Source organism: Simochromis diagramma, unplaced genomic scaffold (genome assembly GCF_900408965.1).
Source record: "Simochromis diagramma unplaced genomic scaffold, fSimDia1.1 OVJJ01000776.1, whole genome shotgun sequence".
NCBI classification, from domain to species: domain Eukaryota; kingdom Metazoa; phylum Chordata; class Actinopteri; order Cichliformes; family Cichlidae; genus Simochromis; species Simochromis diagramma.
The window spans coordinates 439142-459086 of NW_024387296.1; the positions used below are offsets into that span (position 1 = coordinate 439142).

General features: G+C 42.6%; 1 protein-coding gene across 1 annotated transcript in view; it reads right to left on the reverse strand.

The window, feature by feature from the left end:
* The window catches only part of LOC120716467 (junctional adhesion molecule B-like), a 204853-nt gene that overhangs the window by 143372 nt on the left and 41536 nt on the right, over nucleotides 1-19945 (reverse strand). The gene's annotated exons all lie outside the window — the stretch shown is intronic.

Genomic DNA, 19945 nt, shown 5'->3' on the forward strand with positions numbered 1-19945 from the left:
GTTACTTGCAGATAATAGCTGCTCTGCGGAGCTACTATGTGTTTGCTTCCAACATGAAGCTGCGGTTTAAAGTGTTATTACTGAAGTTTGAAATCACACACAAAACATCCCGTTTTCTCAGCTCAGAAATGTTTAGTGTTTTATTTTAAGCTCCCAGTGAGCTTTCGCTCCATTTTCCATCTATTAATTATTTGCTCTTTAAGTAAACTGGATCCTTCTCATAAATATTTTTTACATTTTGTATAAATGAAATTGCTATAGGGAGGATTTGGATGCAATTTGAAAATATAAAACTTTTATTAAAATATTTAGGAAATTTGGAGCAGGAAGTAAAAGGAAGTAAAATGGAGGTAAATGCAAAACCAATTAAAAAACATGCATTTCAGTGGTATCTCTCTGATCCTCACATTGATTGGCTGTTGTACAATAAGCAGAAACTGACTTCAACCTCTCTGCTCTGTGTTGTTTCCTCTTTCAGACCAGAAAATCATCACAGCTGAGAGTGGACAGGCTGTCACTCTACCATGTCGAGCTCCAAACAACAACAACATCATAGTTGTAGAGTGGAGCAGAGCTGACCTGAAGTCAGATTATGTCTTTTTGTACCGCGATGAGCAGTCTGATCCAGAAGACCAGCATCCATCTTTTAAGAACCGGGTGGATCTGCAGGACAGACAGATGAAGGATGGAGACGTGTCTTTGATTCTGAAGGATGTGACGATTAATGATGCTGGAACGTACGAGTGTCGTGTCGTCCAAAGAGAAGCAAAGCGCAGGAAGAGAGGTGTTTTAGATAATGAGCACATCAGCATCATCCACCTTCATGTTGTTCCTCCAGGTTAGTGAGTAGAGTTGAGTGTGTGTGTGATCAGAGGTGAAGCTGCTTCCTGGTTGTTGATGTTTGTTTCTAAAGATGTTGTTGATGAGACTTTGTAGAAAGCAGCTGGTCTGAGTGATGTGATCAGAGTGCAGTAGATAATGTCTGACAGCAGTTTGAAGAGGAAATGGATTCTGTTCTGTTCTTCACTCATCACCTACCTGACAGCTGACACTTCACACCTGTTTCTCACCTGCAGGTCAGACAGGAGGACACACAGAGGATGGAGAGAAGGAGGCTGGAGGGAAGGAGGATTACTTTAGCCAATTTATATTTTGCTTGGTAGTTTTTCTTGTATATGTTGGGATTGTTGTTTATGTGATCTTCATGATACATAAACAAAAACAGAAACAGGATCCCCATTAATCTCGGGCTGAACGGCAGCATGCAGAAATGCCAGGATGTGTTTTTCAAGCAGTACTCTCCTGCAGCTCTCAGTGTTCACGCCGAGCCTTCAGGGAAAGACAGATGACAGAAATGGACAGGCTCGGGAATTGTATCCTGGGCAGTCGCCGTCATGATGTTGTTCATGTAAAACCGACAACATGACCAAAAGGCAGACACCAACATGCAAAAAGGAGAAAAATGCACAAAATAAATCAGCCATGAGAAGGCCAGTAACAAGGTATGATACAGAGAGAAGCTAAATAAAGGTGTGTTATTAGGAGGGGTTGAGCTATTAAAAACAGAAAGAATGATCACTTTCATTTTTCATTTGTAGTTTTAGGAGCTCCCGATGCTCAAAATTTACAACTTTTTCACAGAACTGTAATAATATACTTACTGTAGTTGTACTAAACTGTGGATGTTAAAAATAAAAGAATCATTCATATTTGATATAGTTTTTATGTCTTTTTTTATGGCACAGTATTTCATTATCATGCTTCATGTTCTAGTGCATGTGCAGGGAGTTCTAGTAACTTTGTTCTCCACTGATACGGGTCAGAGGGAGCTGATTTGACTTCCTTGTGTCCAAGATATAACAGTGATATCCACTTAGGATCACACTGTTATATTTCATAAAAAAAATTTTAAAATGAGAAAAAACAAATCATAAACATTATACTGTCATGTATTTACAGCCAAGAAAACTGGCACATCTAAGAAATGCAACAACCTCAACTCCTTGTTGCTGCTTCCAATCTGCAAACCACTCTCACTCTGTTCTGTAAAAGACTTCCACAATTTGACTTTCAAACCCAAAGGCAACATCTATCCCCCCGTATGATTCTCAGCTTCTAAGTAGTTAAGTGTCTTTGTGAAGATACTTTGTGCTTGGACAGGAAAAGCTGGAAACATTACTGTGAATGTCCATAAACAGGGTGCACCTTTAAGACCGATTGTCTCTGAATTATCAACTCGGTCACCTATAACATCTCTAAGTTTCTGGCTTCGATCCTCAACCTGCTGGTGGGCAGCTCTGAACACCACATCCAGAACACGTTGGATTTTGTTGAGAAGGTGAGAGATGTCATTATGGAGGCAGATGAAACCATGGTCACATACGACGTTACATCTTTCTTCACTTGCATCCCAGTCAGGGAAGCGTTGGAGGTAGTCCATAAGAGATTACAGGATGACTCCAACCTCAGAAAACAGGACCACTCTCAGCATCGACCAAGTGTGTTTGCTTCTGGAACTGTGTCTTCATTCCACCTACTTCACATACAAGGGTCAGTTCTACAGGCAGAAACATGGGTGTGCCATGGGCTCCCCAGTTTCACCCATTGTGGCCAATTTGTACATGGAAGAAGTGGAAAAGAGGGCTTTGCTATCCTATCTTGGACAGGGAGGAACGCTGGTTTGAGTGCAGAGTCCATTGTTCCTTCAGTGGGCTGGTTTCAGTCATTATGCAAAAGTACTGTTTATAAGATTGGGGAAACCTGCAGTCAGCTGAGACTGAAGAAGTCACTTGGATGAGTGACGAAATGTTTCTCCCACAAAACGCTGCGTCCAAATGAACAGAATCAACTTTTGGAGATTGCTGTTTGCTCATCACACGAATACCATGTTTTCTCCAATAGTGACCGACTTTTTCACTTAATCTTTGAGTGTATAGAAAACTCTTTACCTACCTTACCAGTTAGTGAATTAAACATTTTCTAAAATGTTCTTGGGAAAAACATCCTTGATTGCCAGTCTACCCCCAGTCACCAGTCTGAAAGCAAAAGATAATTATACTTGTTGGAAAGCCAGTCGACTGTGCGTGAGAGCTCCGTTGTGGCGAGAGACCGCAGTTGCGCTGTTGGGCACAACACAAGCCCAGAACAAAGGGGTTAAGCTAACACATAGCAAGAGGCACCTTTCAAACTGACTTGACAGTGGATTTCTAGGTAGACTGCCCTGGAAGGTACAGTCTTGAGCTTTTTTATGTCATTTAGGGAATGGGCTTGTGTAATAATAATTCTTTATTTAAAGGGACAGTGCAGTTTAACATAGTCCAAGTGTAAAACATAAAACTGATGTACTGCACAAAGTTTATAGCTGTCACTAATTTCCAGCCATTGTCCTCTGTTGGGCTTACATTCACAATACACAAAGTTAAAATGTACATTTTCATGAAACCAAAATACAACATGAATACAACTGCAATTAATAAAGAATCTAAAAAAAGTTGAATTAAAATGACTACAGCTCTGATTTACCTTTAACCAACCATTTAAAATAAAATAAATATTATACTGCAAATTTGCAAAAAAAGCAGCATATGCATCAAAATAAACTATTTCCAGCAGTGCAATATGAGTCCTAAGCATCCCAGAAACGACACAGAAAGTCATAAAGTCAAACATAACTTTTAAAAAGAGCAGTATAGGCCCTGAGGCCCTGATGGCAAAAAAGACTACATTTCCGCGAAAATGACGTCACTTCCGGTTTCGGGCAGGTAATGGAGGAAATGCAAAAGTTCGCGCTGACGTCTATTCCAACGTAGGAAGTGTTACGAACAGCTGATCGGACCGGCAAAGCGTGTTTCTGGAATATTATGTTTTTGTTCCTGCAAGCGTTTTTTATGCAGTTTTTGCAAAGCTTTATGTGGAAGGAAACCGTGACCTAGGACAAGCTGATGGCATAAGATGTAAGTACAACTCCTCCGGTTTCATATGCAAAAAAAAATTTGCGCTAGCTTACGTGGTTGCAGTGCTACCGGGATTTAAAAATAGTTACGCAAAATGGAGCGTGTCCGCTCCGATCGGCTCTAAAGGGTTAAGAAGTAAAAACGTTTGAGTCCATTTCAGCTGCTGTGATGCAAATCGAAGCGACAACAGGCGAACAGAAGAGGTAACAACAATACAACCCACCGAAAGGGAATAGTTCAGCATCCACAGACCATTGCCCTCTCTTCATCACCCCTGACTGATTTTTCTCTAGTTTTGCTTTTTGTGAGTATCCTCCATCTTCCTCCAGAGGGTGCTAAACACCTGAAAGCCACGAGTATCACTATTTCAGACCTTTTTCCAAAAAATGTTCCACACCAGCTCCATAAGGGGCAATTCTAAAATAATCCAAGAGGTGGGGCTTTGTGCTGGATCACAAGACGTAAACCAGCCTAATGGATAATATGATGAAGACACTGACATTAAATGTGTTTTTATAACCCTATTCTCTGCGTTAAGCTGACAATCAATGGCTCCAAAATATCATATTTTGTTTTTATATAATCTTTTCACACAAGACATACTTAGAAAATGAGCTTCAGGAGCTTTGAATGAGTCCCAGAAGGAGAAACGATACATAAAATAATGCTTTGCAAAAACAAAAATAAAAACAATGGTGGTCTACTGATAGGTTTACTCGCCTCTATGCCTAGCACCTACAATGAAGCACAGTTATAAAATACTTGTAATTATTTTCTGAAGTCTAAAGTTAAGTTGTTGAAAATTTGTTTATGCTGTTGTTGTTATTGTTGTTGTCTGAACAAACAAAGACAAACAAGACAATTTTGACTTCATAAGAAGCTGGTATTAGATGTATTTACTTCTTTTGCTGCTGGCGGTTTCCTGTGTGACACAGGAAATAAAGACATGAAAACTCTTGACACACACACACTCAGCACTGAAGCGTCTCTGTGCAGTTTACATTCATGTAATGTTGCCGCTGTTGTGGTTTGATACTTATTCTTTGTTTTCTGCAGTAAAATAAGGTGAGTTTTGGTTAGCCACAACCAAAGCGGAAGAAGTCAAATTTTCCATCTGCGCCTTGGTGAAACCCACAAACCACACGAGGAAAACAAAAGTTTAATAATTTGACTGAAACCAGATCACTACGATGGGAGGAAAAGCCAACAAGCTTAAATAGCATTTGTAACACACCCCAAGCAAGAGGGTGGCTGACAGATTATGTCTGGTTCTGAAAAAAACAGATAAATCATGAGATGGACGACAGGTAGTGTGTTTCCTCTCGCTTCTGCCAGATCTTTATTTAAACACATTCATGTGTTCACAACAGGTTGCAAAAACTTCTTAACATCTCTGTCTCACATTCCCAAAGCCCAAAATCAGAATAAACTAAAATAGTATAGTACAAGTATAAACAAAAATCTAAACAGCCATCTCTGTTGTTTGTTACTAAGAGCTATAAATCACACTTTTTTTCACACATAGTTTGATAAAGCAAACATTCCAGTACAGTACCATATACTAATGGAGTACCTGTATAGTGGAAATCTCCACATCAACATTGCAGAGCGATCAGAATTATTGCAGGTTATTACACTAACTTTAGACAATAACAGTGACAACACATCAAACTGTCTCTGCGAACACATTAACTCAAATATACAGGAGCCGTGGTGTACTTTTGTTACAACAGGGTGCCTTAAGTTTAGAAAACAACAAAGCTAACAGCTACTCCAGGATGTGGCGAGCTAAGCTGGCTCCTACTCTCGATCGTAACACATTTCAATGAGCAAAACAGACGAATACAGATCCCAGCAAAACAAACTGCTGGTCAGGTTTTACCCTTATTTGGCATGTAAATTATGTGGACCACATGTGTGGCCTTATTACTTACTAACCTGAAAAAAACAGATAAATCATGAGATGGACGACAGGTAGTGTGTTTCCTCTCGCTTCTGCCAGATCTGACGACATGCAGTAGCGTCACACTAAACCATCTCACTAGGGCGGAAGTGCCCCCTTGTGGCGTAACTAGGGATCACACCACATGTTGGATCTCCAACAAAAATCACAAGATTAAGGCCCTTCCTTAACAAAACTACACCTAAAAGTTTATACGATATACAAAAATTAAATCACATGATGTGACCACACATTACAGTGTGTCACACGCTCCCCGACAAAATAAGAATGGCTCCTGGCATTCAAACTTCAATTTTTCTCAAAAACATTGACACATACACTTATTCAATATAACAAAGGTGTGTATATGTAGGGTGTGTAAGCATATGGAAGGTGAGGTGTAAAGCCTGTGGGTGTTGGAATATGATAAGGAACTGTCCATGGTGGCATGTAGGGTGAGGAGAGCGTTGCAACTGTAGGATGAGGCTGGTACGATGGTTCACCCAGTGTTTGGTATGTCAGCATCTGCCTTGGTTTCCTCTCCCTAGTCGACCTTCTCATGTCGCTAGTAGAACATCGTGGAGGGGTGCGTGCAGACAGTTCGTCCTCATTTGGAATTGACAGTTCATCATCTGCGTTTTCTGATGGGACTGGGTCATGTAGTGAAAGCACCTCTGGAAAGTTGTCTCCTAGACTGACTTGATCTTGGCTGACTGGCCGGCCAATACAGCTTTCTTCCCTGACGGGTACCTTCGCATGACTGTTTTCTTCACCGGAGGCTGGGTTGGGCTGTTCTGCAGTAGATATCCTATGGTAAGTCTTTCCTTTGATGGGCTCTCTTTCTTTTACAGGAAGCCTCAACCAGAGTTTTCCAGTACTCTCTTCAGAGTCTGAGTCACTTGTTTCAGTCTGTTGCCTTCTCCTGCTTCTGTCCCCTGGCAGGTTGTTTGATTTTGTTTGTCTCTTTGGTGTAGGTTCAGGAATGTGCTGTGGGGCCTCAACTGGCAAGTCATTCACAAGTAGTAACAAGTTACGGTGAAGCACTCTAGTCTTATCCTTATCTCCTGCTTCTCGGTAGACGACATACACGGGGTTGTCGGCTACTTGTGCTTTGACTACGTAGATACTCTTTTCCCAGTATGACTTGAGTTTTCCAGGCCCACCTCTTTCACCAAGATTTCTAACGAGGACCCTGTCCCCAGGATGCAAGACGACACCCCTGAGTTTTTTGTCATAGTAGGATTTGCCTCGTGCGCTGGACAGTTTACTATTGTCACTGGCTATCTTGTATGCCTCAGTCATCTTTTCTGCCCACTTCTCAGCATAATGTTTGTGAGACACAGTTTTTTTCTCCCCAACCAGGCCAAACAACAAGTCTATTGGGAGACGGGGGTGATGCCCATACAACAGAAAGTAAGGGGAATACCCTGTTGACTCATGCCGCGTACAATTGTAAGCGTGCACTGTTTGCTGAAGGTGATCTTTCCAGCATTGCTTTTCTTTGTCGCCGAGTGTCCTAAGCATCTGCAAGAGAGTCCGATTAAATCTCTCGGCGGGATTACATTGGGGGTGATACGGTGTGGTCCTTGAGTGTCCAATTCCAGCTTTCTCTCTTAAAGTCCTAAAGAGCTCGTTTTCAAACTCACGACCCTGATCGTGATGCAGCCTGCCGGGATATCCAAAACGCTGGATGAAATCACCAAAGATGCGCTCAGCTGCTGTCTTGCCTGACTTATTTTTGGTCGGGTATGCTTGAGCAAACCTTGTAAAATGATCTACTACGACCAGGATATATTCATATCCACCTCGGCTGGGCTCTAGGTGCAGGTAATCTATGCATACAAGATCCAAAGGTGAGTTTGAAGTGATTGTGCCCATTGGGGCACGGACATGTCCAACCGGTTTTTTTTGTTTTATGCAGGGACACTTCCTTGTGACATAGTTTTCAACTTCCTGTTTCATAAATGGCCAGTAGAACCTCTCTCTAGCTAGGGCCAGTACTCGGTCAGTACCAATGTGTCCCATGTCGTCATGGAGGTATTTTAGTACCTTGGCCTTGTAAACTGCTGGGAGAACAAGTTGCTGTCTTTCAGTAGTACGTCGATACAAAAGTCCATTGTCAAGGCACAGTTTGCTCCATTCATGAAGCAATCTCCTTGCAGCTTTACCTACTGTTTGTCGTATCTCGTTTGTCATTACAGCATTTGTCTCTTTTAGCCGAATGATTTCTCCCACTGCTGGGTCTTCCCTTTGAGCCTTCACCAACTCCTCACTGCTTATGGTTGGAAGTGAAGTTGGGGGGTCTTGGTTCGTGTTAGCAGTAAGAGCCAGGATGGCGACCCAAGCTACATCGTGTTCCTGGGCTGCTTTGGCCCCACCCCATGTGGTTTGCACAACTTCATGAGAGAGCCCCTCAGTACATGCTGTCACGTACTTCTCAATGTCAAGGGGCATGCGGGACAACGTGTCAGCATCTATATTTACCTTTCCTGGTCTGTATTTTATCTCAAACCGGAAATCTGACAACTCCCCAACCCAGCGATGCCCAACAGCATTAAGCTTAGCAGTGCTCATTATGTAAGTCAGAGGGTTGTTGTCAGTATAGATGGTGAAGTGTGGGGCATAATAGAGGTAGTCTCTAAACTTTTCACACACCGCCCATTTAAGCGCCAGAAATTCTAATTTCCCACTGTGCAGGCAATAGTTTTTCTCGGCTGGAGACAGCGTTCTGGAGCCATACCCAATAACCCTTAGCTTACCATCTTGCTGCTGATAGAGTACAGCGCCAAGGCCTTGCTCTGAGGCATCTGTGTGTAGCAAGAAAGGTAAATGGAAGTCTGGGTAGGCCAGGACTGGAGGGTGGGTGAGCATGTCAATGAGTTGCTCCAGTGCCCCCTGGTGTTCACCAGTCCACACCACAGGAGTATTGGAAGACAGCTGACTGCCTTTGGGTTTCCTCTGGTGAGGTGGTGCTCGTGACATGTCAGACTTGGCTTGGAGAAGCTCATACACAGGCTTTGCGATACGTGAGAAGTCCTGAATATAGCTACGGTAATAGCTGAGGAAGCCCAGGAGCCGCCTCACATCGCCAACAGTCTGTGGTGTTTTGGCCCTGAGTGCCTGCACAGCCTCTAGATCCTTTGGGTCAATTTGCACACCCTCTGCTGATACGAGGCGACCCAAATATCTTACTTGTCTGCGAAAGAGTTCGCACTTTTCAGGCCTTAGCTTCACACCGTGATGCTGAAGTGCTTTCAAAACTTTGCGGACGCCCTCAACATGCTCCTCAAAGGTTTTGGCATAGCAGAGGATGTCATCTAGGTAGGGAATGCAACATTCATCCCTAAATGCATCCAGCATCTCCTCCATACTCCTCTGAAAGGCTGCAGGCGCATTGGAGAGGCCGAAGGGTATTCTGACCCACTCATACAACCCCCAGGGAGTTACAAAGGCTGTGAGATGCCTTGAGCCCTCTGCCATAAATCCCTGGTGGTACGCCTTTCCTTGGTCAAGAATACTGAACCAGCAATGGCCCCCCAGCGTATCGATCAGATCTTGGATACGGGGCAGTGGGTGCCTATCAGGTATGGTTTTCTGGTTTAGTAACCGGTAGTCGATGCACAGGCGTAATGTGCCATCCTTTTTGCGGACACATACAACAGGGGCAGCATAAGGAGATTTTGATTTGATTATCCAGCCCTTTGCTAAAAGGTCCTGGATGTACTCCTTTACTTCATTGAATAATGGCTTTGGAACTGAGCTGTAGGCTTTTTGCACAGGGATGTCATCTTTAAGATTTAGTGACAGCTCTAGACTTGTAATACAGCCTATATCATTAGCATCCTTTGCAAAAGCAGCTGACTCCTCAAACAGCATTTTCCTTACAACTCCCTGCTGCTCCTCTGTGAGGTGATGTACATCAACGGGTGGATGCCACAATAGAGTGGAACAACTTGCAGTAGGTGGTGCAGTGGTAGGACTCTGAATCTCCAGGTCTCTGTTTGGGAGTGAGTCAGTCTCAACAATTTTCTTGATAGGCTGGATACTGCCAATCAAAGCTTTTCGAGGTAGAATAATGTCATGTTTTGTCTGGTTTCCTAAAGGCAAATTTACATGTGGAGTTCTGCCCATCTGAACTTCTAAGAGGCCCTCACCCACATCTAGCTGTTGTAACTGTGGGCAATTTTCCTCAGGTTCGAACAACACTAGAGGGTCGCCAGAGTCAAACTGTGGTGGTACTTTACATTTTACCCAGGTTACGCTACCAGCTGGGATGACTTTGTCTTTCGGACCTGTTCTCAGGCGCCCCTGAGCAGAAACAGGTTTTTTTGTCTGCACAAAATGGACAATGGTCTTTGCTGTGTCATCAGGGATGGACATTGCCCCACCTAGGAGGCGACTTAAAGTGGAAGCTAGCCTTTCTGGTTTTCCCTGAATCACTACTTCAACCACATTGAATCCCAAAAGTGGCATTTCTAAGGGCAACGAGCTCACCAGGAAGGGTACACTGACTGATAAATCTGGGTCCTCATTTCCTGGTAAGTTCAGGGTTATGATCACCCAGCCATCAAAGGGGATTAGCCCTCCATTGACTGCATACACTTCCAGTGTCTTTTTATCCTCCATGAGTTCAATTAACTCAGTCAGGGGACGAACGTCAAGATCAGGTAAGTACTTGTCTCTCCAATGGCGGTCTATTATGCTGACTTGGGCCCCAGTGTCCAAGAGAGCATTGACTGCGAGGCCATTGAGAATACACTTAGTCAAAGCTTTCCTACCTATTAATTTGGCAACAGGTTCATTGGTAGGCGTCGTGTCTTTTAGGGGGTCAGCAGCAGTTCTCTCACGGCTATGCTTTTTGTTAACAGCAGCTGTTTCAATAGTTGTTTTGAACCTGCTGTTCCCCGTCACATTGTGGGTGGTGTCTGTTTCAGCTCCTCTGTCTGTGAATTGGGACTTGGGAAGAACTCCGGTTACTGTTTGTCCCCCCACCGCAACCGGTTCACGTTTCCCTGCTGCTTAGGGTTTTTTAGGCAACCCACAGCTCTGTGTCCCTGTTCGCCACAAGAGAAGCAGTGTTTACAATCTTGTAAGCCCTCCTGCACACATTTTGGACAACCATAACGGCTTCCTCTTCTGGTTGCTTGTGGCTTGGGGGGTAGACAGCTGTATGACTGGCCCCTCTCCACTTTCTCTGCTAGTGTGTCTACTAATTTGGTGAGCACATCTATTTTCTCTGCAAGCTTCTGTACTTCATCTAATTTAGCTCTATGCTCTGTCATCTCTTTCTTTGTATTTGCCTGCTTAACCTGTTCTCCCTCGACCTGTAGACTATGTGCAGCAGCTTGTCTTGAGCGTTGTGTTGACCCCAAACGCCTTTGTCGTTCACTTTCATCACTTGTTACCCTCATGACATGCTTTAGGATTGTCTCATCTGTAACTGTGTTGTCTGAAAGTAAAGGTTTAAGCTCCCTGCGAATATCATTGTACTTGTGTCCTATTCCCTGATACACTGTGTGTAGGAAGACATCTTGTACTGTGTCTGGGCTATACCTGATATCAGTCCCTGGCTGTTTTGACCCAAACAATATTCTTTGCTTCAGTCCAATAACACGGTAGAGGAACTGCTGAGGGGTTTCATGCTCATTTTGTTTGGCACACATTAGTTCTTGGAATAGTTCTGTGCTATTCCTCTCACCTAAGTGCGACTGGAGGAATCCCTTGAGCTCAGCCACAGTCATGTCTTCTTTATTGACCAGCATGTCCTTGAAATCCCCTGGCTTTATTATCCTTAGCACACCTCTCACAATCTCAGACTCAGTGAAATTGTCCTTTATCCCCTCCTCTATCTGTCTGCAAACACTGTTAAAGCTGATATCAGATGAGTGATCTCCAATTTGGCCTCCTTGAACTTTGAATTCACGGCGATGAATGTAGGACAGATCCTTCAATGATACTACTTGTTCGGGTCCTCTGTGTCTGGAAACGTCCATCTGTGTCTCAGAGTGATGTGGGACTGAGAGTGTAGGTTGTGCTGTAGCTTGAGGTGTGGGAATGTGCATCAGCCTACCAAGCTTTTGGCTCAAATCCTCATAGTCTAACAGCATCTTTTGGACATTCTCTGGTAAAACGTCACAACTGAGTTCATTAGTTGTCTCAGTGATTAGCTTGGCGTTTGCTGTTACAGGAGTGGTTACATTTGTTTCATCAGAAAATAGTAGATCAGTGTTAGCTGGTTGGGCTGATGCAGTAGGTGGGACAGTGATAAATGGGGACATTGGCTTTGTATTTACACTTGACCCAGCAGGTAAGATTACACTACTTTGAGACTGAACAACCTCATCGACAACATCTTTTAGGGCTAGCAGTTCTCCCATGCCCCTATCCTCAGCATCTAACAAGTTCTTACTGTACATAAAGGCGTGGATGTACTCGAAACATCCCTCCGCGTCTCCGCTGGAAAGCTCTGCAGCATCTTTGCCTGGAACAGGGCTGACTGTAGAAGCAATCTGGAAAAGTTCGTTGGATGACAGCGACAGTAGGCTTTTCCTGATGTCCCATACCAGGCTTTTCCTCTCCTGGTCTGCCATGACGACGTCTTCCCCCGTCTCTCGTAGTAGGTTGCTTTTGGGTCCAGCCCTCTTCCTCACTTGGTCTCAGCTTGTCTCACACAGACAGCTCACTTTGGGGCAGCCGGCATCACGCTGTCAGCTTTACCAGCACGAGGTGTTGTAGGTTGTGGGATTAGCTCATGGCAATGTGGAGAGCCAATCCCGGACGAGCCCCCAAGAATCTGTAACACACCCCAAGCAAGAGGGTGGCTGACAGATTATGTCTGGTTCTGAAAAAAAACAGATAAATCATGAGATGGACGACAGGTAGTGTGTTTCCTCTCGCTTCTGCCAGATCTGACGACATGCAGTAGCGTCACACTAAACCATCTCACTAGGGCGGAAGTGCCCCCTTGTGGCGTAACTAGGGATCACACCACATGTTGGATCTCCAACAAAAATCACAAGATTAAGGCCCTTCCTTAACAAAACTACACCTAAAAGTTTATACGATATACAAAAATTAAATCACATGATGTGACCACACATTACAGTGTGTCACACATTTATACAATAGTAAAGTTACTGAGAACACAAAACATATTAATAGTTAAAACGTTAAATGTTCAATAACTAAATAAGTAATAAAATGACATAAAACATATACAAATATTTTTAATACATGGATGCCCTCCGGATTGATGTGCTGGAGGGACCAGTTAGAGACCAGCAGCTGGACGTCAGTGGTTGGACTAGTGGACTACTTCTGGGGCGACTTCTTGCTCATTTTTAAAGTCTGAACACAAACACACACAGTTCAAACAACAGGAAACGTGATTACAGGCTTTGTCATTCAGTCAAGACCTCCAATCTCAGCCTATCTGCGTCACACATTTCAGATTTTGCTGGGAACCACCTCAGACCGAAGTTAGAGAGCTTCTATACCGCCCACACTTTAGCTGCTTCTTGAAATTCACAAGAGTCAAATCTGAAACCCACAGCGCTGAATAATTTGCATCAACTAGACTCAGTGACATTAAAAGTCAAAGCTTTTGCTGCTCCCAGCTTCTCACAGAATATTTGTCAGAAAGGCCGAGCAGTGACACGTATGAACAGGAACCATGAAATATTCATTCTGTTCACTACTGGGTGGAGCTTTATCAACCAGAATCATTTTGCTTTCCAGTTTTTTTCATCTTCTTGCCTTACAGCTGAGATAAGCTCCCACAGGACTAAACAGGTGCTAAGAAAATGGATGGAGTCACAGCCTTATGTGACTGTTAGGGCTTGCTACTAGTCGTTGCTTGTACTCCTGTTGATGGTGCAGCAGCAGCCCTGACAGCCAATTAATCTGGTCAGTTAATTTGACCCATAGTGCTACATTTATTTTTGGTTACTACGTCTCTCTTAGCTTTTCAGCTCTAACTTTCCTTCACTTCTTCCACACTAAAATCTGTCTTCTGCATGAGCAGCAAAGGTAAGGGAGGGCCCGAAGATGTTCAGTGATGTGATTGGGCAATACAGTGTCAGTAATGAAAATTTACAAACAGACTGCTGTCAGTGCATGTAGAGATGATGTGCAATAGGCTTTCAATTGACCCATCGATCCAAAAGTGCATCTGCCCACCAGGAAAATGCCTGGTATGCCAGATTACCAGTCCAGCCCTGTTTCCATCTCTTTGCTGTGTTCACAGGGTAAGAGAGCAGTGAGGCAGCAGAAAGTAACAGTAAGCAGTGGTGCACACGTTAGAGTTTCCAATTAACCCAACCCCACTAACTCCATGTTTGGACTGTGACCATGAGAACACACAGAAAGACCCGGCCTGATGGTGGAATTGAGCTCAGGACCTTCTTGCTGTGAGGCAACAGTGCAAACCACCGTGCTCACTTCATGATTAACATGAAACTTTTCTGATTACTTCCAGAGTAGCTTGGAAGATTTGCAGTTGCAAATAATCCGTATTTATCTTACACACGCATTAGTGCTGCCTCTGTGTTTATTCTATGCCTGATTTAGTACTTAAGGAAATATTAATCTGATCTTGCTCCTCAGGCCGGTGTGGCTTTTGAGCATACAGGGATATTCAAAATATGAAACATAATTTTGCTGAAATGATGACAAGACATTTAATATCCTGAGTTTGAGTCATGATGTGGTTAGCATAGCTTAGCATGAAGACCAGAAATATGTCTCAATCCAAAGTTAAGATAAACAGCAGCTGTACCTCCTTTCCTCTTTGCTGTGACGTCTATTTGTCCATAAATTATGTTGTTAGTTCTCACTGCTGAGTAGACTACAGCTATGTCAGTCTCTGTGGAAGAAAAATAGCTCAGGTAACACAGCTGTGGCAAAACTTTTTTTTTTTTTTGCACATTTGATTATGCAGAGATTAGGTTTTAGTTTCTGCAACTTGCAGCAGGTTTTCACAGTTTTTCTCCCATTTCTTTACACCTCTGGTGAGAAACAAGAATTGATTGCATAAAATTGGTAGGTGTTTGTCTGAAGTCAAAGGTGCACAACCACAGAGATGGCCCCCTTTTCAGTGCAGTCTGACACACTTCACCACAGAGCACCAAGCAAACGTTTTCTCACAACATGAACATGACATTAGCCAAACCAGAACTCACTATGGTGAAAAGTCTTCAGCTTCAGACTAGAATCAACAGGAAGTAGCTGCTGTGGTTTGACATGCAGAACATCTTTCATTGCATTAAAGGATATTTGTTATCTGCATTCTTCCTTCATTTCTTTAGACACCTCATATCAACAACATATTCCCCCTGTTAACTTATGTTTGAGCAAAACTGTGCATTTTGAATGCTCAGTTGTGGCCAAAAGTAACTACACACCTGAAATCTCCTTCATTTAAGTTTTGTTGGTTGTTACCAGTTGTTACCAATCAAATGTGCCACAAAACCAGAAATGTCCCATACTTCAACTAAATAGTGCGATTCCTCATTTTATTTGTTTTAGGTGGGCTTGGAGTCGACACGATGTCTGTGGGGAAGGGTTTTGTGGTTGATGAGAGGAAACCTATTAACTTGTTTGGCAGTAAGTTAGCTGCAAAAATATGCAATCAAGCATTTGCAATAACTGGCAACGAGTCCTTTACATTTTTTGGCCCACACATCTTCACACAATTGTTGTAATTCAGCCACACTGGAGAATTTTCAAGCATGAACCACCTTTTTAAATTCATGCCACAGCATCTAAATTGGATTTGGTCAGGACTTTGACTATGCCACTTCAAAATCTTCATTTTGTTTTTCTTAAGCCATTTAGAGGTGGACTTGCAGGTGTGCTTTGGATCATTCTCCTGCTGCAGAACCAAAAGTTCAAAACAGCTTGAGGTAATGAACATATGACCAGGCATTCTCCTTCAAGATGTTTGGGTAGACAGCAGAATTCATGTTTCCATTTACCACAGCAATTATTCCAGGTCCTGAGACAGCAAAACAACCCCAGACCATCACACTACCGCCACCATATTTTATTGGAGATTATGTATCGGAATTTCAGAAGTGGGCCCATGCTTCCAAACACACTCCTTCCGGTTGTCATAGGTTACCCCAGTTCTGCAAGCTTATATATAATATTATAAATAATATAATATAATATAATATAATATAATATAATATATACTAGGGGTGCAACGGTACTCGTATCAATATTGAACCGTTCGATACAGTGCTTTCGGTTTGGTACGCATATGTATCGAACAATACAACATTTTTAATTCATTTTATCAACTTTTCTTCTGACGATGCTGTCTGTGTTGAGAGCTCAGTGGATCTGCGTTCGACTACTCCGCCTAGGCTGCACTGTCGAGCGCAGATTCACTGAGCACAGCACAAGCTAGCAAGACAGAAGCTAAGCTCGTTGCAACATGGAAATCGAACCTCCCCCACCCTCATTCAGATCTGGCCTTTGGAACTATTTTGGTCTTCATGTGAAGTATGACCCATTACTAGTTAACTTTTAAAGGAATGCTTGGTTCTAGACCTTTTCTAGAGACTTTTTGTCAGCCTGGTTACAGTAAACGGGTTTACCTAGGGTTGTTCTTGTTTTCTATTATTTCTATTATTTATTATATCATTTACTTCATTATTCATTTACATTATTATTCATAAAACTATGAATAATAAGATGTTCTAACTTTACATAGGGTTTAATAAATATGTATAGGGTTAGGGTTATATATAACAACTTTTCCAGGCTTAATGATGATATTTTAATTAGTGAGACTATTTTCTCTCCAGCTTACAGCTTACAGTTTATTTGTTTTAAAGAGTAATACCAAGCAGTCAAGTACTTCTGATTTGAGACTTTTTTGAGAGGAGAAAATATATATAGATATAAAATATCCAGAGTTGTATATAGTAAAGAAGTAAAATTAAGGATAAAACAAGATAATCAACTTCTGTGGAAGTAGTGTTCAGGTGGCTGCTCTGCACTGTCTTGGCACAAGTCATTGAAAAACATAACAGTGTAAACATATCCTTATACTAAGTCAGCGCACTTTCAGAAAGAGATCGACTGTGATGAAATCTGTGCAGCTTTTCACTGCCTGCTGTGTTTCCTCGACTCCTGAGCAAAGATAAAGAGTCAGTTCAGACCTGCAGTTGGTCCTCGTGGTGTTTTGAACTTGAATTCAGCCTGATTTGTTTTTCATGTCTTCTCCTCCATCATCAGTTATCAGGAGAGCAGACAGTCAAAGTACAAGAATTCAAACAAACACAGAGATTCTACTTACAGAGCAGACACAGCACAGATGTTTCCTTCATCGTCCTTCTCACTCATTTGAGCTTTTTTTCATTTCTGTCACTGACACCAAGTAAAGCCCGCCCTCTTCCTCTGAGCACCAGCTTTCTATTGGTTCAAACACAGAGGTGGGGGACTCACTTTTTCTAATTACTAAAGACACATCATCATCGAAGCTTTTTCATAAAATATGAGTTGCAACTTTTTGTCTGTTTTCCGAAAATAAAGCCCGCCCTCTTTCTTTGAGTAGGAGCTTTTCTATTGGTTTTTAATGTGGTGGGTAATAGCCTATCATGTGTAAAAGTATATTTTTAAAATATAACAATTAAAAAAAATGTCTAGTCCACCGTGAATGCAAATGAAAAGGTAAAATAAATAAATGTTCAAACTTATGTAATAAGATATTCATCATTTCACACAGAAAAAAATATAATTAAAAAGATTCAAACGTCCTCTGCTCTCAGTGATCTGTAGTTTGGTTGATGAACAAATCCATGTCCATGTAGTTACGTCCCCCTCAGTGAGAGAGGCAGATATGAGCTGAAACACAGGAATCAAACCAGGGACGCTGCTGTTATGGAGCTGAACTGGAACCATTCAGACACTGAGGCCCTCTGAACACATTTTAATTACAGCTGTGCAGAGACACACTGATGACTGACTGGAACACTGTGACTCACATTTTACATGAACACCATCCTCACACATGGTTTATATATGGCCACTAGAGGCCGATACTTTACTTTAAATAATAACATGAAAACACTCGGCTCACCAGTGATGCTTCCACTTTTTGATATAAAGAGCTTAAGTAGTGAGACTGTGTAGTTTCTAATACACTGGCTGGATTTTAATACACTTTTGATAAAAATCATCTTCCCTCAAATATGACTGCAGGTTGGTGATAAAACAGATTGTGAGTCATTTGATTCCATCCTCCCCACAGTCCCTTTACCAAACTGTCAGACCATAGGACTTCCAAACTCCACTTTCCTTTGGATTAAGGACTTCCAAATTAACCACACACAGATGGTTTGAGTGAGAACCCACCTCACCACATCCATCAGACTACATACTGGCTCCCAACAGGGCTGTGTGTTCAGCCCCCTGCTTCACACCCAGCATGGATACAAGGAGATCAGCATTGAAGTTATCGGTAGGAAACCATCAGGCTGAAGAGTCCTATTGGGCTTGGTTAGCCTGTTGGACTTTGGAGGAAGGTGATAGGCACAAACAGGCCTTCCTCTATAGAACACCAGCAGCAGTTTGAGGACAAGGGGGACGAGCTGTCCATCATTGGTGGCAAGGTCACTAAGGCAGTAAAAAACTCATGCCACCAACTCAGGGGATGAGGCTTCCCCTGAGTTCCTGAAGGCTCTGGACTTTTTCAGGGCTGTCTTGGTTGACCTGCGTCTACAATGTTGTGTGGAGATCAGGTACAGTATCTCTAGACAGGGTGGTGGTTCCCATCTTCAGGAACCAGAGGGTGTGTTCCAGCTATAGGGGGTCACACTTGTCAGCCTCACTGGAAAAGTCTATGCCAAGGTGCTGGAAAGAAGAGTCCATCTATTAGTCAAACCTTGGACACAGGAGGAACAATCATTTTCTCCTCATTTTAACAACATATCACAAAAGTCAAAATTGGCTGTATGTAAGCAGCAATACATGAAAAAAACATGGGACCGGGGGAGAAAAGAATCAGCACCTGAGTCTGAGGCCATGGTTCTCAGCCATAAAAGAGTGGCGTGCCCAGTCAGGGTCAAGGACGAGTTCCTGCCCCAAGTGGAGTTGTGTAAGTATCCCAGTAGGGCCCCTAGTCCTCCACATTGAAGTGTGCCAGTTGAGGCTGTTTGAGTGTCTGACAAGTTGCCTCCTGGGTATTTGGTCATGGCCCACCGGGAGGAGGCCCCGGGGCAGACACAGGACACACTAGAGAGGTAATATCTCTCAGCTAGTCTGGAAACGCCTTTGTGTTCCGTAAGAGGGAGGTCTGAGCATTTCTGCTTAGGCTGCTGTCCCTGCAGCCCAGTCCTGGTAAGAAGAAGAAAATTGACGGATGGATGAATGGAATAATACTGTGAGCAAGAGGAGTACCTAACAAAGTGACTGTTTTATTTCATTGTAGATAAAGATAATCCTCATTTAAAGGTGACTGTGATGTATTCAGCGCTACTTCCTGGTTGAGGTTAACTAGCTAGTGTTAGCTGATACCTTAGAATGTCCCTCTCATCCAAATACAGTAAATTCTGGCTGTCAAAAAAACAAACAAAAAAACAACATGGCCTCCAAGTTTCAGTTGTCATCCCAGCGTTCAAAGCACTCCGTTAACCAAATATTTGAGGCCATCACTCAGTGAAGATACCAGCACAACTTTAACAGCAAAGAGCAAAGATTTAATTCTGAGATGACCAAATTTAATACCCACCAGGAAAGACTCTGAACATACACATGAAGGTTAGGCCTGAGAGTGAAACAGTCATGTGTGGTTAAACCCCTAACACCATGATCGGTTCTACATGTCAGAAAACAAAGCAGATATTAGAAAAAACAAAACAAAGTAAAACAAAAAAAACAAAACAAACAAACACAACAACACTGAAAAATAAATGACAGAATTAAGAAAACATTGTGTACTCGTGAATGTAAAACAATGTGTCAACCAATTAAAGCTCATCAATGGATACTGAACACTAATAGCCAAATCAGTGATTATTTATGCTTACATCATACCAGTGCT